This window comes from Homarus americanus, unplaced genomic scaffold, assembly GCF_018991925.1.
Source record: "Homarus americanus isolate GMGI-L3 unplaced genomic scaffold, GMGI_Hamer_2.0 scaffold45299, whole genome shotgun sequence".
NCBI classification, from domain to species: domain Eukaryota; kingdom Metazoa; phylum Arthropoda; class Malacostraca; order Decapoda; family Nephropidae; genus Homarus; species Homarus americanus.
In genome coordinates, this window is record NW_024753650.1 from 2,960 (window position 1) to 20,032 (window position 17,073).

The 17,073-nt window shown below is 38.5% G+C and overlaps 1 long non-coding RNA gene across 1 annotated transcript; it reads left to right on the plus strand.

Annotated features, from left to right (window-relative positions):
- The first annotated feature begins 4,477 nt into the window (after positions 1 to 4,477).
- LOC121855408 lies at positions 4,478 to 7,490 on the plus strand. Its single transcript, XR_006086790.1, has 4 exons — positions 4,478 to 4,597; positions 5,134 to 5,236; positions 5,911 to 6,025; positions 6,230 to 7,490. It is a non-coding gene; the product is annotated as an uncharacterized LOC121855408 (long non-coding RNA).
- The last annotated feature ends 9,583 nt before the right edge of the window (positions 7,491 to 17,073 follow it).

Genomic DNA, 17,073 nt, shown 5'->3' on the forward strand with positions numbered 1-17,073 from the left:
CTTTGTCTCTGATACCTCCTCATATCACGACCCACAGTTTTGTTTCCTTTGTTATTTTCCTTTTTATTCTTCAGAAAGCCTACTGGCAATTCAGAGAGCCAACCCACCACCCAATACGAATGTTTCCTCAAATTCCAGGTTAAATTACCTTCAGAATGGTCACCAAGTTACACAGTAAATGGGATCTGTGTCAGTATAGCCTACATTTCCTTAACACGAACCACTTGAATATATATTACTTAATGGTCGGTTTGACATATACTGTGAAGTACTGTACACTCATCCACATACACACACACAAGGTCATTCACTGGACATTGTGAGAACATGGACGTAACGCAGCTGTGTGCATAGGGGTATAGAGACAGTTCAAACTACAACAGGAATGTTCTCAAAACAAACTCAATGTTCAGAGCCTGTAGGTACAGTCGAAAGATTGAAACCAGAGTTATGTTTTACGACCTAGGATCATAACCTAGTCTTTATAGACTGATACACTTTTACGCAGTTAACCAAGCCTGAAGGTAGATGTGTGTAATAACTAATGTTAAGTAATATATTTTATACATTATACTAACTGAAAACCTAACATGCTTTTTATCTATTTCCCCCAGTTGTGTCTCCCTATCGGCCACCCCCTATTTCCTGCTAGTCAGCTACCCTCACTCCCTGAATCGCGATCAATGGTTGAAATGACTCCAGCTCATCCTCCTCCACCAGTCTCTCAACACTACCTCTCTCCTCCACTAGATTCCCCATTAAGTTCGAGGCGTAACTTAGCTTACTAACAGCTAACTTTTCATTGGCTAATTCTATACTCGGGGCTTTGGCTAATTATTCGTTGCTCGACTTATAGTTGGCCATTAGTTCAATACACTGCATAACTATAAACATTCCTACGGTCTGGCTAAGACACTGGTGTATGTTCTTCACGCTACTATTATAAATTGACAGTTCTCAGCCTTTTTTTTACAGTGGACAGGAGCTAGTTTATTGTGCACCCCATACTTATCCTATGAGCGGGAGCGTAAACAGGATTACAGTACAGATGTTAAAAGTGTTTATCAGACCACTGTCCCTGTGGTAGAGAATACAATGTTGGGGCTTGTTACAGAGTACTCGTATTTCCAGGTTATCGTTTGTTTAGCTCTGTACATAGAAGTTTACTTAGCAACTAGATGCGAAATGTGGATCAGAATAAACGTTGCAGGATATGGGACTTAGTAGAGCTTTATAATGTGATGGATAGTGGCACTGTAGAAGCTGGAGTCGGTAAGTTGCATTTGATTGGTACAGAATTAAATGGAAGCATTATGTTAAGTTGATCTATATACTTTACTGTAGTTATTTTATGTTTCTGGTAAAGCGTTACTGAACAGCTGGTATTGAAGCCCAAAAGGTTTTAAAGAATCCAATACCTTGTTGTAGGAGAGTCGACTGTATTTATACTTAATTACTATTTGGTTTCCTATTTTATTGTATAAAACTATGTGGTTTTTCCTTCGATTATCCGACTGTCTGGCATATCCGACTCCACCTTCCCATATAAATCGGATAATCGAGGTTATACTTTATTATATTAATTTCTTAACAGGAGCCTTACTCATGGCGATTAAGGTGCGAGGGATGACAGACAGGGAGACGGTCGCTCTCACCATCGGCATGGGACTCAGTGAGATATAAGCACTTTATCTGGAGTCTGTTTTTTTTGTGTGTAGAATGAGCGTACGTGTGTGTGTGTGAGAGATAGAATAGTGTAGTGCTAAAGCTGTGGTATAAATTAGTTCCACAACCACACATTCCTAAAAACAACCTGTCACCCAATATGTCTGGGCGTGAGAATCAGGGTGTAACGTAGTGTTATTTTCTAGTATTTTGATAGTATAATGTATTACTGCTTTTGATAATTATGGTCTTTATGTATTCTATGTTAATACACTGCCAGGTACAGTAAAATGACGTTAATGTTTGTTTTCCTTGGAAGGTTCCGTGCTGTCGCCTAAGGATCGGTGTTGGGGGACACACAAAATATGGGTGGGCGATAAGGTGTCATTGCGTTAACCCCAGCTCTGGCAGCTTGGGACTCAAGGTGCCCATGATAAGCGGCAGAGGGTCTGGCAACACTGGTGGCACCCTTGATAAGCTCGAAAGCATCCCAGGTGACTACTGTGGTGTAGCATTATAATAACAGGTAAATGTTTTAGATTTAACACAGCGTCACAGGAACTAAAACATGATAATTGAAGACTTCAGTTTGAATGGAATAATTTGAATAATTACTTTTGTAAACAGATGCAAGGAGAATCTTAACAGGACATTCCTCCATAACTATGTATTAAGAAATTTTATCAGGCTAAACAGTAATAAGTGATATATCTTTAATATGTTTAGTTTGGTCTATTTTGCATATCATCAGAATTCTGACATTGAACTTAAAACGATGATATTATAAAGATCCTTTCCAATCTTAAAGATGATGTTTTTTTTACGCAAGATAAGATACTGTACTGAAAATGTGGAACATCTCATTGTAGTAAAATAACCAACTGCTCACTGGTGATCAAATGCCTGATATATTTGATGTTCACTGTCAGCTGTACTGGCACCTTGTGAATGAACAATAAACACACCAATATACTGTTCAGTAACTGCACCGTAAGGCCAAAGAGTGGTTGTGTCCAACTTCTTAACGTGCTGATTTAAGTTGCGACATCTCGCTTCTGTGCCTCCTTAGCGACGAACAAAGTCCAACACTGCTCAGAGAGGAGAGCACATCTTTCAAAATCAACACTGGTCTTCGATAGAATCGCACCGGTTCTCACACCATGTGTGTGAAGGCATTATTTATATCTGGATAAGACCAATATAGTTAGGACGGAGAGAATCTACGACTGATACGGTAAAGGTAACAGTCAAAGAACTTTAAGACTTACTCTAAATCATTTGAGTTGTAACTAGTCTTCAAAATGTCGAACAGGGCGGTATCTTTAGCGTATCATTAATTTTTTTCATCTTAGCTTCTTTCAATTAAGATTTAAGAATATTTTAGTAAACCCCAGTTTAATACCCCTCTTCCTCTTTCTCTTCTATCTAACCTTTCATATTTTCCCACGGATATAAGTTCCTTTAGAATCCAGTTTTGTTTCTCGGGGTCTCATATCAGCCTTGAGCCTCTTCTCTACCATCAGGTTTCGGGTGAATCTAAGTGAGGAGGAGATACATGGCACTGGAGTGAGGCTGTGCTGCATCACTGGTCAGACCTCAAACATTGTGCCTGCCGACCGCGCATGTACGCCGTCAGGGACGTCACCTCCACGATCACGGCCTTTCCCGCTCATTGTGTGTACGATCATACAGTTTTTCATTACCCTCAACACGCTCTTGTCCGCTCTTATATTTTCAACTTTCAGTTCATTTGTATAAATATTTAATTTGCCATTCATTATCTTCAGTTTGTTTAAAGATTAATATGTAAGTGTGATTGATTACAAACTTCTGGTTGTCATCTTTATCGTGATAACTTTATCGGGAGAACTTTGTCCCATGATTTGAAAACTTCAGACGTTAAAATTCCTCAGATTTTTTCGATCTGTGATGTAATAATAAAGTACTATAGGCTGTTCTCGTATTCCATCGTCCTGTTTAGTAAGTTGGAAAGATTTGCGCTGCTCAATATTAAATGAAAATTATTTAACAAATATTTGTGGTGGAACAGCATCTATCGTACAAGAAGGCGGCGGAGTCGGTGATCGTTGGTAATCGACGTGAAATATGGTCGAGGTGCCTTTATGACGACGAAAGAAGAGGCAAAGAAGCTGGGACACGAGCTGGTGACGGCGGGCCAAGGGTTTGGGCATGAAAGCCAGTGCCATCATTTCCAAAATGGATATTCTCCTCGGCAAGACAATAGGCAACTCTTCGAGGTCAGGAGGTCTGGATTGTATGCGAGGCCAGCCTCGAAGCCTCCAAGAGTTAGTAACACATTTAGGTAAGTGCATGTTGTATCACTCACCCTTTTAGCAGATTGTAAAGTTGGGAGGAAATAAAAATGGGTGTAATGAATGTTAGAGATTATATCAGACAGAAGGTAAATAAGTAGAAGTTTGATGTTTTATTCGGTAACAAGAGTCATTAGAAGTTTAGAACCCGAAGGTAATTGTTTGTTGATTGAGAGAAAGTAGTTAAGGTATACAATGCAGTATGTGGAAATACGTAGCCTCGTGAGAGCGTACAAGTTTTGAGTGCATGTATTGAAAGTACGTAAGGTTGTGTGTTACGTGTATAGTCTCTGGTTATAAATTTGATGTAGTATTAAGTATTTGTCTGCATTGGAGCTTGAGCTGGTGTGTGTGTGAGAGAAAGAGGGAGGAACTAGTATTGGCTTAGGGTATACCCGGGAATTTGAAAAGCTTGGTCGAAATTGAAATATTTTCCAACAAGATTTTCTGTTTATTCTGTGGCTTGCCTTGCCGGCAGGGAGCGGAGCTGCTGGTGAGCTCCGGAGTAGTGACGTCCGTGGAGGATGGCCGCGTCACAATGAACCGGGTCTCGCTGACGGCTCCGCCAGGGCAACTTTTTGTAAGATGCTCCAAAGCAGGTACTGTATTATAACTGTATTTATATATGTAAGATCTCCGTGGGTGACCTACTGTGTACAGTACATTATTGCCTTTATTGAGTGAATATTATCACTTAGCCGTACCCTGACCGTACGTTCATACTTAACGTCTTCCTGGCCTGAATTAATTTATGGATTACCATAAGTACATATATAAATTGTCTTTTGTGGTTACTGCTTCCAACGAAGGCACGTTGTTTTTCGTAAAGCAATTGATGTGACATTACGCTAGACATTGTGGCATTTGTGTGCGGGTCTGACACACACGGTGGTGGTGGACCCATTGTTCAACACGCCCGTATCAGCAGTTGTTGCAAAAGTTATATATTAATATTATTACTGTAATAAGATGCTTGTCAAACTTATATTACTTTCGTAGCCTATACTTATGCAATCTTTCGTTATGCCTGTTCAGTATAGTTTATTTGCTCAATGGCCATTGCATGTCATGTTGAATTAGTTCATTCATTCATTCACCCAGTTATGTTACTTTATCTTCATTGTGTGTGGTGCAGGGAGTGAGTGAGGAGGTGGCGAAATCATTGTGTGGAGACAAAAGGGACTACCACCACCTGCCGTGCGCCGCCCACACTACCCTCGTCCCGGCCTCCACCTCAGGTATGCTTCACTATGTCATCTTGTCACCTTAGAATTATTGAATTAATTAATTTAAGGTGGTATTATGTTTTAAACTGCGTCTATTGTTCTGCCAGTGCTGGTTGGTGTTTCTAGTTATGACTTCACCTTTAAAACTAACATTTGCAAAAAAATTACACATTTCTCTTACTGTTTGGCAAATATATATATATTCATTTACTGTGCTCCAGTTTTCAACATAAACCTTAAACATACAACACATTTTGAAGAAAGGAGCACTTTACCACTTAAAGCTTTGTGGTTGTGCACCCTGAGGCTTCATGACTGAGTGACTCAAACTAAGTTGATCGGGCTATAGTTCAGTTTATTTTCAGCTACTTTAACAAATTATTATTTTTTTAGGTTTATGATCCAACAAGGGTGCTCTAAGCAACTAAGTTAAGTCTGACTATTATCATAAGTCAGTTTAGTAATAGAGAGAAGGTTTTATTATCAGGAAGTCCTCGCGTGTGTGTGGGTATGTAAATGAAAGCAAATCCCATATCCAAGACTGTTAGAGAGTGGACACAGCAGAGGTGGTTCCCAGGATTGAACCGACCACCTTAGGACAGGAGGCTAGTGCTTTCGGTTCTCGGCCGCCGCACCTTTATTGTGTTTGTACGGTGTTATGTAATTGATTAATGAACGTGTTGCAGGAATGTTGGTGACATGGACGCCATGGCCCTGGCCAAGGTGAGCCTGGCGCTTGGGGCTGGCCGTAACCGTGTGGGTGAACCAATCAACTATGCTGTCGGCATCGTCCTGCATAAAGTAACCAACCCTTCTCCTTTTCCTTATAAAAATATCAACGCAATACTGATTTACAGTATATATAATAATAAGTGGAAATTATATATATATATTTGTCTTGAGGATAATCATCAATGGAGTGGTTTGGTTTAGTTGCAACAAGTGTATTTTTGCAGTAGGAGTGTCTTGGGCTGCATTATAAAAAGGGACTGTTTTTTTTCCCAGGTTGTGGGGGAGAGTGTGAAGGAAGGGAAGCTTGGGCGGAGTTGCACCACGACGGACCACTACCTGAGACTGTCCTTGCCAACACCCAGGCTGCTCTCATTATCAACCCCAATGCCACACTTTGAAGAAGTATCTCTGATTGCTGCCCGAGTTGTCTAGAGATGTCTTTAAATTACAGGACCTTATTGTAAGGCTCCATTTTATTTGACCGACTACTTTTGCTTCTCATCTCTCAGGAGAACCACTTTCTGCTTCTCCCACCTAATATCCTTACCAGTGAGAGAAAGTCTGACTGATAACCAGCAGGATATCTCAGCAGGGCGACAGGACAAGCTCTAGTAGACAAAAGTTGACGAAAGAATGCCAGTGTGACGCCACCTTAACTTTTTCTTGGTATTAAAGCCAACACATGGAAGTTTTTATGTTTAATAATGATAAAGTTAAGTTTTATATCCTTCAGACCGAAAATAAAATAGATTATACCGACAGTCGTAATTGCATGGGTGTAGCTGTGACCTTCAGGAGACATTATAGGACCGATATTTTGTCCTAGCCATTCAGTCTAGAAATATTGTATTGGTTGTTCATGTAGTATTGGGAGTTCATGTAGAACTGTTATCATACCAGCGTTAGTACAGCTTGAGTTAGGATAGAATTATGATGACCACTGGGCGCCTGACTCATGCATACGTTGATGAAAAATTGCCCATTAGTTTCGGCGTCGTTTGTCCAAGGTATAGCTTATTTTCCTACGGTATGATTTTAAATATTTTGTGAGACTTTGTCAGTGAATGTACAGTTGTGTAAACTGTGGTTATAGGTGTGTTGGGGTGAGTTATGGTGCTGTGTGGACTAAGTACTTTCAATGACTTAAAGTTTTAATCTAAAATTATTTTGCAATCTAATCTAAGTAAATAAATGGTGATTTTATTGCTAACTCATATTCTTATTACGTAAATTTAATTTGAGGTTACTTTTTAATTTGACTATTAACCTTTTCTCTCAGTGACAGTACTTTTACAGAAATGGCATTTTTAGTACCTTTGCATCAGGTACAGTAGATGACTGCGCTAAGATAGGTGGTGCTTATTTCAGATTCACGGTCCACCCTGCATTTATTGGTTGTTAAATGACCACCTTTTGTTTAGTATAGTTTGTATTAATCAATCACTCTGTAGCATGAACCAAAGAATGCTTTGTTCATTAATATACAACCAATGTATCATTTACCTGTAATCGGCAATAAAAAATAGTAATCTAATTTCTCAATTGAATGGAACCCAAATAGTTGTATGTAAAGTATCGCGCTTACTGTACTTTTGCTTTTGTATCAAAATATACCGTAAGCCCAGAAAAACTTAAAGAATTAATTTGCACATTCATAATTACAGTATTTACAAGATAATGAACTAAACAAAGGTGTTAGTCAAAGTCATCTTAAATGTTAACGAGGGAAGCCAAAATTGCAAGAGAATGCAGTTATCTCTTTCATCCACTCCCACAGGAAAGTAAGTAGTGACCGATCGCCCAAGCGGCTAACGAGCCGACCAGTGGTGAAGAGGATAAAAAAAAGTCTTGATTAGGTCCAATAGTACACAAACCTAAATTTGAGCATTTTCGGTGAACTCACGAGTAAGATGGTTGACGGATGGGCAATAATGTCTTAAGAGCCCCAAATTTTCCATTTTTATTGAACTCTGAGCTCAGTAAAAGAGTCCAACTCAAAATAAAAAAGAAAGAAAAGAAAAGATCTACGATGATGTCCGATGCCTGTTACAAAGCATATTTCTGTAGAGTTCCAGATCATTTATATACTACAACTACAATGTGGTGACCTTTGACCTCTGAAATCGTAAAAATGTGAAAAGGACCTGGTGAGTATATTGACAACGAACTGAATATCTTGGACCATAGTAAGAAAAAGGTAAATTAAGCAACTGCTAGTGGGTCTTATAATAAGGACGTTCACACACCTGAACGATCCGACCCCATATCACCGGCCCAGGAGTCGAAGGCCTTGTAGTGGATCCTTCCTACAAACGCCGTTTGTCGCTGAGTAGCCGACCCGCGAATTCCCCAGTGTATGACTCGTGGTCTAGGTCAACCAGCGCCGCCTTACATCACGGAGGTCAACTATTAAGCCACGCCTACCTCCGCTATATAAGACCTGACCTCGTGGTGACCTACTTCTACTCCACACCAACCAGCCAGCAACACCTCCTCCTCCTCCTGCCTGGCGGCCCTCGCTCCTGCCGGCGAGCATGGCGACCCACAAGGTGGTCCTCTGAGCATCCTCACCAACCAGCTCTCTCACATCACGTTTGTAACCACGCTGCCACTTCCCAGCACCGCTGCATTGTACATCCAATACAAGATGTATACAGAGCACATTGTGAGTTTCTTTCTCCATTCCATCCGAGTGTGAACTCAAACAACCGTACCCCACAACCTCACTACAGTGGTAACGCGCGTATCTCCTATTGTTATGTCAAGTGTTCGAGTTCTGTAATTGGCAAGATACCATGTGCTCTTTGCGACCCTTTTATGTGTAAATAAATAAATAAATAAACCGCGGTAATATTCTGATATCAACATCATGTTACAAGTATTAATGTACAATACAACATATAACTGGTGTTACTAAGAGGGTTCAGTGCCTACACTTGGCTCAGCCATGTTCTTATTGTCCACTCTGTATGTGTACTGTATCTGTATTTGTCTGGCTCAATAGTGTTTCAATAGCTGTGTTACCAAGGTGTGTTGTGTTAAACCCGGACCCCAGACATGACAGTGTTTGTTCCAACTATTGGTTGTCTCTACATATAACTTTCAATGTAACCATGTAAATGACAATTTACGGATATATTAATTGAAATATAATTTTTATAAGTTAAAGTAAGATACGTAATAGTGTAACAGCAATATTTTCTGCCCCTTCCCCCAAAATAAACATATATGGCCAAGCTCATCTCGTGAACACAACCGAACGCATTGTTGACAAGTTTAAACCACCAAGTTCAATGGTGGGTGAAGTGAAGTGGACTGTTGTCTTACAAGGCTACAATACTTATGCAGTACTGTGATATAGAAGCTTTAATTTAAACTGAATCCATAGACAGAATAACATTCTCCTACAAGGTATAGTAACATACAGGTAGAAGAAAACTGCTACTTTATTGTTTCTATGGGACTGCCAGTGGCTTATCTGTCGATTACAGTATTCTGATAGTTTTGTCTTGGGCAGCTTTGAAGCTGGTAGGCTGTTCCATAGAACTACAGCCCTCCTGTGTGAAAGATTGCAATACAGACAGTACTGCTAGACACACCGTGATCTGTAGTAAACAGTACATACCATTCAAATTGATCTAATAACCACGACTGTCACTCCCTTAGTGAAATGCTTTGTCAAATTGAAATATTCATATCAGATGTCAAAAATAACAACACCTCAAGGGTCCGACTAATTACCAATCCAACAACTGAAGTCAAATAATGGTCCTATGAATAAATCGGACTGCTAATCACTTTCGACTGGTATTTGTCACAAAGTCACAAAAATTGGAAAACTTACTTTAATCTGAGTTAATAGATCGCTGCATGTACTAACCTACCTAATTCGACTAGTATTTAGTCAGCTAAGTCACAAAATTGTAAAGAATTTGAGTTAATAGATAAAGTGCAATCTAACCTAACAACTCAGATTAAATTAGTTTACCAATTTTTGTGACTTATGACACCAAATAATAATCGAGAAGTGATTCACAGCCCGATTTATGCTTAAATCATTTGACTTCATTAAGTGCTACATTTGTAATTACTCGCCTCCCTGCACATGCACGCGATCTATTAACTCAGATTAAAAGTTTTCCAATTTTTGTGACTTTGTGACACCAAATACTAGTCGAGAAGTGATTAGCAGTCCGATTTATTCATGTAGGACCATTATTTGACTTCATTAGTGCTACATTTTTGCTACATTTGGGTAATTAGTGACCGCCAAGGGTTTGGTCGATACATAGATATGTAGATAATACTGACGAGAGTGAGGGCTATTAATCCACAAACACTGGCTTATGATCCCATAACTAGGACGGTGAATTTGTAGTACAGTACCCATCTTCAGCTAATAAATATTCCACAAACACATGCCAAATGAGCCTAAATGACATACAGTACTGTACCAGTGTTGGTTTTAAAGCATAAACTGTATGTTTAGGCTAAATGTCACAGCAAACCAGCCAGACAGGCTGTTTGGGGCTATTTTCCAGTCCATCTTTTTATGTGGTAATTATTTTTAGCACACCTCGATTTTTTCATGAGTTGTTTGATTTCTGATGTATTTTGTTCAGATCTGACCCTCATTTCCATGAAATGCGTGTTTTTTAAATAGATGCAAGTCATCCTTGATCAAAACACAATTTTCTATCAAAACAAGAGGCGAGGTCTGAACAAAATACATCAAAGTATTTCAGAAACCAAACATCTAGACCGCTAACTTTCACTAAATTAACCTAACGTAACTCCGCCTAACTTAACCTCACCTAACCCTAGTCGGAAGGAGCGGAGGCATGCAGTACATACCTCACAGCTCCAGACAGCTCATGTGGGACAAGAAATGGCGGCTGGAGATTTATTGATCTAATTTAAGTATTCACTTGTGTGATTTTTCTGAAAGAAACACGTTTCAAAGGCTTCAAGTGAGGAATGTATATATGAGGTGCTAAAATTCAAATGCTTTTATGATTTGAAGATGTGCTAAACCAAATAATAACCTTTTATGTAATAGAATTAATGATATAGTATAATAGTATTTATTTTATTATGCAATGAAAAAGACTGTGATGATATTTATGTACAAAAATTTAATGGTTGGTTAATGTTAGGCACCGCAAAGTAGCTGAAAACAGCCTGTCAGCTATTGCCATAACTGGTAATTTACTGAAAAAATGCATAAAAAATGGCAAGAAGACCAGTAACTTCTCCCTTGTCTGTTTCCAAAGTGACACTGGCCCAAGCATGAAAGCTTCATAATGGACCACTAGCGATTATTGTACATAGAACTGTAATGTTTTAACCCTTGGATACTAGGGGTCTCTGTGTTAAATAAAATTGTCTGGTAATGATAAAATATTAAAAGTGACATCCAGTACTGAAAGGGTTAGTAGAGATAGTATATTAATTCACCAAATGAGATAAATCAAACTACCGGAAACCACTTTATAAGTAATTCATAATAATTTTTTCTGTTGTGCTACTAGATTTGCAGTTTATGTATGAAAACAAAAGATTAAGAAATTTCCAAAGAAAACAAATTTTGGTAATGTAGTAAGTGGCAACTGTAGAATAGATTATTACTGTGTGTTTTATCATTAGGAACTTTCCATTATATTTGTGTTAATGTGTGAAATGCCAGTCTAGTGGGGAGGAGACTCTAGTTCTTCATAGTCTAACCCACATGATTTTCTTGAATAGAAATTTTAAGATTAATGTTGAACTATTTTTGTATAAGAGACGTAAGAGAACAGCAGTACAGTATAAAGAATCACCATGGATGATGATGCAACTCAAGATTGGCCCCACCACCAAAACTTCCATCTTGCAGGTAACCATTAGATTATATAGAAACCATCACCGAGAATACTAATTAAGTATTTCATGTCAGAAGAATAAATTGATTTTCACTGTCATATTTTCTGGTTATTATATACAGAACAGTGAAATAGACTACTGTAATTTAAATCTTAAATTTGCAAGCTGAACGCAATTTCCTCTGATCCCCAAAATACAGTATTTTTATGTATGTGATATTTAGTGTTTAGTAAAGCAGTTTTGGAACAGTTTATATTTATTTTTGCCTCTGGAATTGAACTAATTACAATAGTGTATATTGTGTTTAGACTTAAATCAGTTCATCTATAATTTGCAATATAATATTTCACGATTATTTCAAAATTAGTCTCTATTCTTAAATTTCATAGGCTAATTATGTTATGTAATTGTGTAGAGACATGTGAGAATGTGTGTAATTTTGAAAGTTAACAAAAGTTTGGAGGTGTAGGCTGGCAACATTTGAGAGTGGAGTGCAACATTAGCTAACTGAGGCAGTGTTCGCACAATGTAAACAAAGCAGCAGGATTTTAGGATGATGCAATAACTCATTTGCCTTTGTTCCGGGGTTGGTGGTTTGATTCTGGCGCCCCCAGTTCACCTGGTTGTAAATGGGTACCTTAGGTTATAACTTGGGAAGTGAAGGAGGTCCATGCTGCTTCATTGTGTACCTAAGGTTTAGTATATAGCACGTTGTATCCACATTGTCCCTAACGAGTAGTCATGCCTGTGGGACCAACATACACTTTCAATAACTCATCAGGGGTTGAGGGATATTTATTTTAAATGTTTGCTTATCATTTCATTTGTACAGTTTGTTTCAAGTCCCATCCAGTTTTCTTATGCACAGTACAGGTACAAAATTATTACTGTAGCTACTGCATTTAGTATTTCTGTTATTATTTTTAATCTGCAAAAATTGTGGCCATTTATCTAGGCCTTACTATTTGAATTTTTTAATTTTAATCCAAACCCCTCAGAGCTATTGTGTGTAAGATAAACAATCATATTTTTCTTTGCAGCTGAGTACTCCTAAGCCTGTGGTACCAGAGGTGTCATTGATGTTTGATAGTGATGACAGTCTCATATGGAAAGGACCAAAGACCAACATCCTGCATGAAGGAAAACCGCCCCTAGAAACCATGCACAGCAAGAAAGTGGGCAACTCATTAATCAAAATGGAGACACACAAAGAAGTAGCAAACATTTTAAGAAAAACTGCAATTCTAATTCTTCCACAAGAAATGCACTGGGTAGAAATGTTCAGTTTGAGCCCCTCTTAAAAACGACAGAATAAAGGAACATATGATATGGTTAGTAAAGCATTATCATATGAAAGGAGGCTTCAAGATTCACAGGTAAACCAGCCACAGTATGTTACTACTTCACCTTCCATTAGTCCATCTGTTACTGCTTCTATGAAGCAGAGGCCTTATGATCCCCAAATCTATAGTCCTGCTCACAAATGACCGTTAAAAACGTCATCAGATGGCAAGTATCATGGCTTAAATGAAAGGGAATCTTCTCTGACAGGTAATGTCATTTCTTTTGCACAAAAGTCACACCCCACAAGTAGTAGAAAGTTTGATATCCCCACATGCAAGATCAATGCAAAGTGTTGTTAGCACTAATGTCAATGATGGACCGAACTCCTCTTTATTAAACAGGGTTGTACCATCATACTGCATCACACCCTTCTGTGGGAACTGAATCAAGCACTCCCAGAAAAACTGACTTATATTTTAGAAACTCAAACTTGTCTCAGAAGCAGAATAAAGAAACCATTAGTCCATTAGCCCCAGCTCTTCAGCAACCAAGGTATCCCACAAATGGTCTAGATTTGCTCAAGATAAGATTGTCTGTGTGAATAGGATTATTTCAACTGCCCCACTTCACTTTCCTTACAAACCTCACAGTCCTCCCTCCTTACAAGCCTCACAACCCTCCTCCTTACATGCCTCACAGCCTCCTCCCCACAAGCCTCTCAACCTCCCTCCCATTACAAGCCTCACAACCTCCCCCCTCCCTTTACAAGCCCCACAACCTCCCTCCCTTACATGCCTCACAGCCCTCCTCCCCTTAAAGCCTCCTCTCAACCTCCTCCCCTTACAAGCCTCTCTCAACCTCCCTCCCATTACAAGCCTCACAGCCCCTCCTTACAAGTCTCTCAGCCTAATTATGCTCACCAACATAAAGGCCAATATTACAGTTAATCCAGGATGGCCTTATCCAGAGCCTCTCAGCTACTCTCCTCTTGCTGTAAATGGTGGAATACACACTGCAACAGACCCAGTAGTTTATCATTTAATTGAAGATCAAAATAAACAAATACTGAAGCTGACAAAAGTAGACACAACTCTGGAAAAGCAACAAGAGAATGAATCAGTCAGAGGTGTAAGGACTAGTGAGGCAACTGGTGATAAAGTATTGTATCCAACAGGATCTACTGTAAACCAAGATAGGTATAGAGAATTTCCACGCAAACTTTGGTGACTGACAAACCAGAAACACGATCTACAGGAGTGAACACAGATTTATCCTGGTCAGATTTACTTGCATCTATTAGAGAGAGTAATATGTGAAGTTCTTGATCGCTGGATCCAAGCTATGACAGATTTAGTCAAGAAATTCAATCAAAACCTGTAAATAGAGATAGCCCCAAGGGTAGTGTCATTCCAAATAATTACCAAAGTAGACAGAAAAAGGCTTTGATAGAAGAAAGTCAGCCTCACTCAGAACATATCTGAATCCTCAGATCAAGAAGATAAATCAATAACTGAACAAGGTGGTATACCCGAGGCTAGAAGAGGATGCAAGATCACATTCATCAATTCCTGTCAGTGTGCTGCAGTATCATGATGACAGTGACCCAGAAGAAAGTAGTGGCTGCCTCAGGTAAGTACTTTTAATTGTACAGTACTGTATATTGCACTGTTTATCCATAAGTGTAAGCGTGTGTGTGTGCAAATACTTTACATCGCTGTTGTCAGTTATGGATATTCTTCATATGTTTGTAGAGATGTTATTTAACCCTTACATTATAGTTTATGGGTTGTCAAGTGTCATGTGAGATATCTTCACTACAACTACACTTTCCAGTGCTTACTGTGGTCAGTGGCTGGATGTGTTCTTGTGGGTGGCTATTTTGTCCTAACAGAATCAGCTTAAATGGCCTTTTCACAATGATTTTTGAGATGGAAAAGAGTATAAATGATTGCTAAATCATCCTGAATGTAATGTTTATGATTAATAGTATATTAAAGGGTTAAAAGTACATACTTAACATTTTTTTAAAACAACAAATTGCATTAAAACCCCAAAACTTTTTATTAACAATGATTTTTTTTTTAAATAGCAGAACAGCGGTTTTTTCCAACCCTGGTTAAATTAATAGTACTGTTCTCTTACTCATTTGTGGGACGGGGATCGCGCCAGCCATAACCCCTGACGGATGAATATCAAATATTTACAGTAATCCTGTGTTGAGTTCTTTGTGTAGACTGTTTACTCTGGCGGGAAAGATGAGGGTTTTAAAAATGAATAAAAAAAATTTATTTGTGAAAATTACAATGTTCAATGAATACAGTAGTGTAATCAGATTTATTGTATGCCTAATGAGAGCCACAAACAATGGGAGGAAAAGACAAGTTCATGATCAGGTGGGTGGTTGGGATCAAAGCTTTGCTGTTTGCTCTAGGTTGTAGGAGATTTGAGTTGCAGGAGAGTCAAGTTGTAGCTGCACAGTCCCTTGCAACCTCTTTTATCGGGTTCTCTGAGGTGTTTTCATTGTAGTAAATAGCTGCTGAGGTATCCAGCTTTGCCCAGGTTATCAATGAAGCAAAATCCTGGACATAACTTCAAAACCTCTCTGGTGGGAGGCTGTGGTCAGACCCATCCCCTAAGGTGGGACAGGAGATAGTGCATGACTATTCGAGGCCACCTGCACCTTCTTACATGTTTCAGTTCTCTGGCTTTAAACTCTGGATATAGCCATGCCGCTGGTAGGAGGGGCCACGGTTGAGACCCACCTTGCTTTCAGGAGCAGGAGATATTGCACAACCATCATTTACTAGTAGTGGATCCCAAACTTTTCAGTTCACAGACCAGTAGAAAGTAAAAGAAAAAATTCTGTGGACCTGTAATTGTAAATATTTTATGTTTACAATTTGTATAATCCATGTACAGTAGACCCTTGGTATTTTGCAAGATTGGGACCAAGAATTACAGCAAACTATCACTTTAGCGATATATCAGTTTATAAATTACAATGGAGAAAATGGAGTCGGGCCAGAGATTCAAAAAATACAAATAAAATGCCTTTAAAGATGAAAGACTAAATCATCATCTGCCAGGTTACCCATGACTCCATCAGTCAGCTGACAGTTGCCAGAGATTAACTGTAAATAATTATTTACCGATTAACTGACCACTGTTTTATTGTTATGGATCACAGAGTTTAAGAATTATATTTTACTAAATTTATAAATACAGTATTTTCTTGTTGTTGCAGAAATGATGACAAAGAAAGTGTTGAATATAGAGACCCACTCACCATGGGAGAGAGTCCTAGTGCACAGCAGAACAATGTTTGGACAAACCAGTCCCAGCCTATCTCCTCACACCTGGTGTCCTTTCTAATAATGTTATGGTAAGATATTATTGTTTGAATTATGAAAATAGTATTATCTTGACAGTACTAAGCATGAGGTAAGACTTTTATCTAAGACAAAATTTAAGATCCCCTGATAACTTTATATTTGTGTTAGCCCTTATCTCTTGATAGTATGGTAACTCTGCTTTTCTACCCTTTACTTGTTACGTAGATAAATTTTAATTGATACGTAATATTTAAAATTTTCATTTTAATCCTTTCAGTGCTAACTGACCTTTTAACATTGCCATTCTCTACAGGAAATACTTTAATCTCGGACTTTCTCTGCTTACAAGTACTGTATTGAAGGTCCACTGCCAGCACTTGAAACATTTGCCAGAGTGTTTTGCATAAATTTTCTTTTCACATATAGTATAAATCATTAACAGCTTGTTAATACCTATACAGTACAATTACAAATAGGAATGTGAAAAGAGCTAAGCCTCAATATGATTGTGTAGTTTTAGAATCCTCTGAATTATTTTAATCATAAATATATTAATGTATGTTTATAGTTTATTTGGTACTCATTCCCTATCTTGTTTAATTTTACAGACAAATATCAATCAAATTCTTCAGAATGCAA